This window comes from Mytilus galloprovincialis, chromosome 2 (assembly GCF_965363235.1).
Source record: "Mytilus galloprovincialis chromosome 2, xbMytGall1.hap1.1, whole genome shotgun sequence".
Classification (NCBI taxonomy): Eukaryota; Metazoa; Mollusca; class Bivalvia; order Mytilida; family Mytilidae; genus Mytilus; species Mytilus galloprovincialis.
In genome coordinates this window covers 48027161-48035826 of record NC_134839.1, presented here as the reverse complement: position 1 = coordinate 48035826, position 8666 = coordinate 48027161, and the positions used below count along the sequence as shown (strand labels likewise).

Genomic DNA, 8666 nt, shown 5'->3' with positions numbered 1-8666 from the left:
AATAGCCCGGTCCAAAAATTTTTAATTAGTTCTAACCAAAAACTGACATTAAAAAATGAGCAGCCCAATGAGGCGGCTACATTGCTGACAATAAACACTACATACAGCTGAAATATTGAAAATATCTTTAAAATACATCAAATTTAATTAAATTAATCATACTATCATTTTCCTTGTATTTTTCATCCAAAAATTCAGCGAAAGAGTCAGTCATTTTGTCATATTCCTCTTGTGCTGATGCAGACAAACTGTAAGTTACTCCGTTGGTATGATTCTCGAACATTTTTTAAAATACTGGAACAAAATTCTGTAGTTTAGATTCTTGTAATATTTTGTAATGTTCCTTTACAATGGAGGTCGGGTACAGGGCCGGTCTAGATACTCAGAACAAAAATCTATCAATGAACCCATCATTTCCAGTGAAGTTGGTCAATTCACAAATAAGTGGTTGTGGCTGTATCTAAATACAAATGGACATTGACGTCTGTTTGAAGCCACGAGAACCTGACGAAAGTTGTGTAAAATCTCCTTTGCCGTTCCTTATTTTACAAATGATGGATCTCTCTGATTCTCCTTTCATTTGTTTGCAGTTTATTAATGACAAAAATCTGTGTCCCTCGTCCGAGGTTATAAGACCATAGCCTTCATTGGTAATTTGGTGTTTTTGAATTCCTGGATTTGTGTAATTATCCAATTGCATTTTTTCCCCAAACTTTGTTAAGATTTCATCCATAACCGGTTCTATTACTTTGTCGTAAGTCACAGTTTTACCTCCTCCTGGATCGCATACAGCTATTAAATACGAGTTTAAAGTTGTGCTAAAAGCTTTCCCTTGTCCTTCAACTTTGGATTTTGGTCCACATATGCTTGCTGTCATGGATAGTAGTGCTGGCATAATAAGATTCAGAGATGAATTTGTAGATTTTTCAAAATTGTCAACCAATTGTAAATATCTGCATCTAAAATGTTGTCCCATGGAATTTTTGCGCTGTATGCTGTTCTATAAGTCTGCATCCGAAATTCGGCGGAATGCCATTATTTTACGAAATGTCTGTTTTCCCCAATTTTTGGTACGTATTGTTATACAGACAACGTTAGCGCTATGGAAAAACTTAAGAAAACATGAAGACGTCATAAACGTCGAAGGAAATCATTTTATGGTACATAAAAACATTTTTGTCAGGAAATTATTCTTATCAAGAGTAATATGAAACTGTAAATTTGCATGGGGTTGTCTAAATTTTTGATTACAGGCAAAGATCAGTGGAGTCATCTCTAGATCAGGGTCAAGATTAATTACTAAATGATTGTTTAATGATATCTAATTGACCATTGAGGATAAGGGCAAATTATCTCTTCACATGTGTTTGGATTAGCCAGCATTCTCGCAATTTCACTGAATGCTAGAGGACGCCATTTTAGTTTTCTCAAGAAAGGTGAAGATTTTTAATTTCCCACCCACCTACACCCTTGATTCTTTAACAGATTTATAATCATAGGTATTATTTTTTAAATTAAAAATTTCGAATTTCATATGCTGATAATTGCAATGTTTTATTGTACAATATTTGTTTATTTATACATTTTGTAATTTAGTTATTAAGGGTGGCGGTATTTATTCCCCACCTTTGCAAATTATTGTCATTTATTCAGTTTTGGTTTATTACATAATTGTTCATAATATTCAGTTGTATTATGTTTTTATGGTTTCTGAATAAATTACCTTTATTGCAAACCTTGTGTTAGATATTTTGCAAATGAACTCGAATCCTTGACGTATTTCCTTCTCACGTCATCAGTTTAAAAGAAAAATTTGGCTGACAAAAATATAATTAGCGCCAATTCATGAATATTTCAAAAATATATCGAAATGGATGTAGACGGCAGCCAAGAGAAAAATATTGTCGAGGAAAACAAGCAGAGAGGGATAGATATTTTTAATATATGTCTTTTTATATCAACTACTGAACTGTGTATTGGCTATTTGCGTAGTGTTGGATTACTTGCAGTCAAAAGAATATGTAGTATATGTAACATTGAAATGTCCAAGATAAAAAGAAGAGATATTAGCGATGGAGAATTTTTTAGATGCACAGAATGTTTGACCAAGATTTCAATTAGAAAAGAATCTATTTTTGAGGTAAATATTTCAGTTTAATATTTTTGTAATAATTACATTTCGGTGTAAATCTGTAATAAATAGAAATAGCTCTCCAATGACCATTTTATTGCCATTTGTTTTTGTTCAATCATTCAGTATATTAATGCATACTAAGATTTTGTAATATTTAATAATTAGTGATTCGCGATTGCGTTATATTAAGGGGAAATCACTCTAAGCAGTAACCACGCTCCACTATTCATTAATTATATGTAGAAGTCCTTTAAGTTAAGTCATAGTGATAACTGTAAGTCAATGCCATTTGTTTGTGTTCAATCATTCAGTATATTAATACATAATAAGGTCTTCTAATTATTTATTAATTATTGATTCGCGATTCATTAAGGGGATAACACTCTAAATAGTAATCACGCCCCACTACTCATTATGAAGTAAAAGTCCGTTAAGTAGTGGAAACAGCTAAAACGCGTCAAACTCATTGGTGAATTACAGATTAGGACAAGTGTGCCCAAATCTGTAACTTCATCAATAGGAGTTATTTATAACGTGCCTCTAGACATTAACGTTGAAGACGAAGATATCGTGTCGGTGCTTAAAGCCCAGAAAGTTAGTAAAATTCAAAGGATGTCCTACTTTGACAAACAAATCGGTGAAAGAAAACCATCTAGATCCATAAAGTTATTCTTTCAGACACCCCAGCTACCAGCAACAATCAATATTGGGTACAAAACATATAATACCAAATTATTTGTACCTAAACCTATTCAATGTTATAAATGTCAGGGGTTTGGGCATATGGCAAACCAATGTAGAATTAAAAAAAGATGTATTAAATGTGGAGAGGAACATGAGAACGAGCAATGTACCTCAACAGATTTAAAATGTGTAAACTGTAAAGGTAAACATATGTCTAATGACAAAGAATGTCCACAAAGGACCCAACAAAAAATGGCCCTTAAGCTGGTGAAATCTAAAAATATTTCACTACAACAAGCAACCAACCAGCTTAAAATCAATGAACATCATAAAGAAAGCTCTAAATCAACTAGCAAAACCCCAAAAGATCAGAGCTCAGTACCACCCAAAAAAGATAAATGTACCATACAAGACTTGGTAACTGTAATTAGTGTTGTCATGCACCAGACTATGAGCCCTCCTACTAAACCCATAGACTTTACTTTAAAGTCAATTATGGGTTTTGTAGGAATAGTTGTAAAACAGATGTTTGGGTCAAATTTTGATCTCTCATTAGGTTTGGAAATGGCTAGTAGAGTTACAACTGAAATGATATAATTCATTTATCGCCCAATATAAAGTATTAACAATATACAATTAAAAATGGCTATCAATTATACTATTTATTTATCATGTTTATTATTATATAACATAATGTTCAGTGTTGTTCATTGGAACTGTCGCGGCATTAACAACAATGCTGCGGAGTATATAGCTATGTCACAAATGAAGCCTGATATTATTTGCTTCCAGGAAACATGGTGTAAAAACGAACAAGATCATCCACATGTAATAGGTTATAAAATAGCTGATTTTTCTGTACGTAATACCAAATCACATGGAGGTACAGCTATATATGTCAGAGAAAATCTTCCATATCTGAAAAAGAATATTAACAGTGATTTAGAAATATCATGTATTGAATTTAGTTTTGATAATAATAATATTACACTGGTCAATCTTTATGACACAGCATCAAATACAAAACTACCCCATTATAACAATATATTTGATCAAATAGAGGGAAAATTTATACTATGTGGAGACTTTAATGCCGTCCACACTATGTGGGGCGGTAAAAATATAGATACTAAGGGAAGAGAGCTGTTCTCTTTCCTTGAGTATAAAGATATAGTACTTCTTAATGATGGTACAGGTACAAGATGTAACCCCAGTACATTAGAACTGTCACCTATTGATTTGTCTTTTTGTAATTCTAGTCTAGCTAGTAAATTAACATGGTCAGTTGACCTCACTAGTTCCTATAGCAGTGACCATCATGTTGTAAATATTAGTTTTAGTCATAAACAAATGCAAATTGATGAAACTGAATCTGTATATAATTATAAGAAAGCAGACTGGGAGGCATTCTCCAGCAAGTGTAATGAACATTTGAGTCCTGACATGATTTCTGACAATATAGAAGAAACATGTTCAAGACTAACAAACAAAATACTCAAAATAGCTGGGGAGTGCATCCCAGTCAAATTAAAAAATAATAAACCTAAAAAACCACAGGTACCATGGTGGACACCTGAATGCACTAAATGTGTTAAAGAAAGGAACACCTGTAAAAACCGTGCCCAACATTCAGGTCTTGGTATTGATTTCACTATATATAGAGAAAAAGAAAGAACGTGCAGAAAAACTATCAAAGCTGCACAAGCTATGTATTGGGAGAGCTACTGTAACTCTCTCAATAATGATACTAAATTATCAGATGTATGGAAAAAAGTAAAATCAATGTTGGGTAAAACATTTAAAAAATTAAATTTACCAACCCTGTTATATAATAATACCAAATATGAATTTACTCAAGACAAAGCAGATATACTTGCTACAAATTATGCTCAAGTCAGTAGTGACCATAATTACTCAGAAAAATTTAAAAATCAGAAACAAGATATTGATCAAAAGGAGTACAGTAAATTATTACACTATTATAAGGATAACTCTGATAGTTATAATGAACCATATACTATGCAAGAATTAAAAGATGCTATCAGTGATACATCTGATACCTCCCCTGGGAAAGATAAAATTACGTATTCTATGTTCAAACAATTTACAGACAAATCACTGTCTGTGTTATTACTTTTTATCAATAGAGTTTGGTTTTTACAAAAACTTCCAAGTGAATGGAAACATTCCATTATATCACCAGTACTTAAACCTGGAAAAAGCCCCACAGACCCACAGTCATATAGACCAATAGCCCTTACTTCTAATTTTGTAAAAATTATGGAGAAAATGGTTAATAATAGACTACGTTGGTATCTAGAAAAAAATAATTTCTACACACCAAATCAAAGTGGATTTAGGAAAAATAGAAATACTATGGAACAAATAATTAGAATTGATAATGATATTCATAAAGCATTTCTCAAAAAACATTTCACAGTTGGTGTATTTATAGATTTCCAAAAGGCATTTGATATGCTATGGAAAAATGGGTTATTAATAAAAATGGCTTCAATAGGTATAAGGGGTAATATGTTGGGATGGGTAAAGGATTTTCTTAGTGACAGAACTATACAAGTTAAAGTTAATAATACTTACTCTGAAATATTTATAATTCAGAATGGTACACCACAGGGTAGTTGTATAAGTCCTACACTATTTAACATCATGGTGAATGATATATCCAATAATTTAAAGTACTGTGATATGTCACAATTTGCTGATGACAGTGCCATATGGTTATCTGGAAAAAGTTCTAAATATCTACAAAAAAGAATACAAGAGGATATAGACACAATTAATACTTGGTGTGATAAATGGGGTTTCCTAATATCACACACAAAAACGGTAGCTATGATATTTAGTAAGAGTAGTTCTCCTTGTATTAAACTTAAACTTGGAGAAACAATATTGTCATTTGTTAAAGAAGTCAAGTTTCTAGGTATGATTTTCGATTCAAAACTAACATGGTTAAAACATGTACAATATATAGAAAGTAGATGTTCAAGGGTGTTGAACTGCATGAAATTATTAACTGGTACTAAATGGGGTGCAAATTGTTCTACCCTGAGAACAATATATATATCAATGATAAGGTCAAAGATAGATTATGGCTGTGAGGTTTATAACTCAGCCTCCTACTCTGTCAAGAAAAAACTAGATAGTATTCAAGCCCAAGCATTAAGGATATGTGCAGGTGCTCAAAAAACTGCCAGTATAAGTGGATTACAGACTGAAATTGGTGACCCCCCATATGAGTTGAGAAGAAAAAGTCTTATTACTAAGTCTTTTTTGAATATATTTAGTCTAAATGACACAAACCCAACTATAAAAAGTTTACAAGAAAATGCTATATATGAATTTAATAAGGAAAAAATTAAAGAAAATCAAAAACCATATTGTGTTACTGCACATGATACTATGAATAAATTTAATGTAGACTATAATACTGTATACAAATGTAAAGAGGTCCCTACCCCACCATGGCATGTTCTAAAACCACAGGTCAAAATGGAACTTACAAATATTATTACAAAAAAGGATAGTCCTCACCTAATTAAAAGTGAAGGAAATATCCTCATTGATAACAAGTATAGTAATTTTTTAAAAATATATACAGATGGATCTAAGAATCCAGAAAACAACACAAATGCATGTGCTTTTGTCGTTCCAGAACTTAAAGTAAAAAAAGGTTTTAAATTACAAAATCATGTTTCAATATTTATGTGTGAATTGACAGCCATACTTTTATCTTTATATTGGTTAGAAGAATTTCAACCAGAAAATACTGTAATATTTGTAGATTCACTGTCAGCACTAAAAGCTATTACAGGAAGTATATTTAAAGTTAAAACACAAATAATTTATGACATCCAATATATATACAGTAAACTGTCCAAATTAGGTTTGAATATAATTTTAGAATGGATACCCAGTCATGTGGGTTTAAGTGGTAATGAAATGGCAGACACAGCAGCTAAAAAGGCTCTATCAATAGAGACATGTATAACTAGTATACCACTTTACAAAGAAGATATCAAATGTTTATGTAAAAATTTATTAAAAAAAATGTGGCAACAATACTGGGAAAACAACACTAAAAGTAAACAACTACACGCTATTCAAAAAGATGTTAACTTTTGTATTACCATACCAAAGAGTACAAGAGAAAGAGAAAGAACTCTATTTAAACTTAGATCAAGTTATATATTCACTAATAAATTCAAATACACAATGGGTAAATGTAATAGTGAACTGTGTGACACATGTTTAGTAGTGGACGACATGCAACACTACCTGTTTAACTGTAATAAGTACATACCACAAAGACATAAAATGATGGAAAAGTTTGAATCAACCGGTGTAAAAGATCTCTCGTATAAAAATTTATTTTCAGGATATTCTCAGACCCTTATCCCAATATGGGATTATTTAATAAACACGGGTATGCGATAAAAGTAAAATTATTCAGAAAATACAAAAAACCTCAATATATATTTCTAGTTTCTAGTGTAAATTTTGTAAAAACATGCTTATAATTATTTTAATAAGATATTTTTGGTAGGGGTTAGAAAACCTACAGATATTATTAGTATAGGAAAAGAAAAATGACAAAAACTATAGGCCTAGTAAAATTACTTATTAATAAAACTTTGAAATATTAGTCACTGGACAACAATCCATGGATTTTAACAAGTATGACAAGGCATCTCAAATATTCAAAATACTAATTACATTTGTAACAACCGATTAAATTAACTCTTGATAAGAGAAAATCTAAGTTAGAAAGTGAAAATAAATTAGATTAAAATAATTAGCAGTTGATTTTTAATATTATAAATCTCATCTTGCTGATAAATACATGAGATCATATGTAAAATATCAAGCCACAGGAGTCTGACATATCTCCCAGAAATCATCAATCACAAGCACTCTCTCGTCGGTCCATCCCAAATCAAATTGGGGACACAAACCTCACAACAAGAATTAACTGCATGTACATTGTATATATAAGTACCTAACTAACACTATGAGGAATGTGATTCAGCTGCTGTCAATGGATAAACTATTGACACCGCAGCTAAAATATTGATAGGGTTATACATGGGGTCGACGGACGAGATGAGTTATCTTATTGTGGGATATTTTTCTTTAAGGGCACTGGCTTGCCAGAACCCAGGTCCTTGTGATATGATGATTTTAGAACCAACCAGCATATTTTACAACGACCAAAAACAATGCACCGTGTAAATACTAACCTTGTATTGGTATTGTTGTCTATCATTTTTAGTCACGGCTGCTAATTCATCCGTTTAGACTGGAAATTGTTTGTTTACAGCCCTCTCGCCCTGTCTGCCTGTAGCACATGGTTACCACGTGGTAGCTTAACGGCTGCAGGTATTTACAATTTATTTCTTTACAGTGCAAGGGAAACAACTCCAGTCTAAACGGATGACACCAAAAACAAATAATTTGGTAGAAATATATTATTTACCTTTTCTTTTTAGTTTTTTCATTTCTAAATATTGGCCTTTTTAAAAGTTGTAACAGAGCTGGAGGGTATCATTTATCAGTTTATGATTTCTAAATAAAAGAAACATAACCCCGTTGAATTTGACAATATACACTAAAACTTTTACGAAAGTTTTTATTTTTAAAGTAGTACACTAAAGCAGGTACTACCAAGATAGCACTCTCTTGTATCTATACTGAACATAACTGCACAATATCAACACTTGCAATTTATTACACACAAATATGTTATAACAATACATTACAGATTATAATTATACATACACAGTAATATATATTATATATTTTTTATTCTACAACGTAAGTTCAAGAATCT

The 8666-nt window shown here is 31.5% G+C and overlaps 1 long non-coding RNA gene across 1 annotated transcript; it reads right to left on the bottom strand.

Annotated features, from left to right (window-relative positions):
• Window positions 1-3402: 3402 nt before the first annotated feature.
• LOC143062267 (uncharacterized) lies at window positions 3403-8248 on the bottom strand. The gene is made up of 3 exons (XR_012974650.1): window positions 8077-8248; window positions 5417-5581; window positions 3403-3736 (listed from the first exon to the last, which is right to left on the bottom strand). It is a non-coding gene; the product is annotated as an uncharacterized LOC143062267 (long non-coding RNA).
• Window positions 8249-8666: the final 418 nt, after the last annotated feature.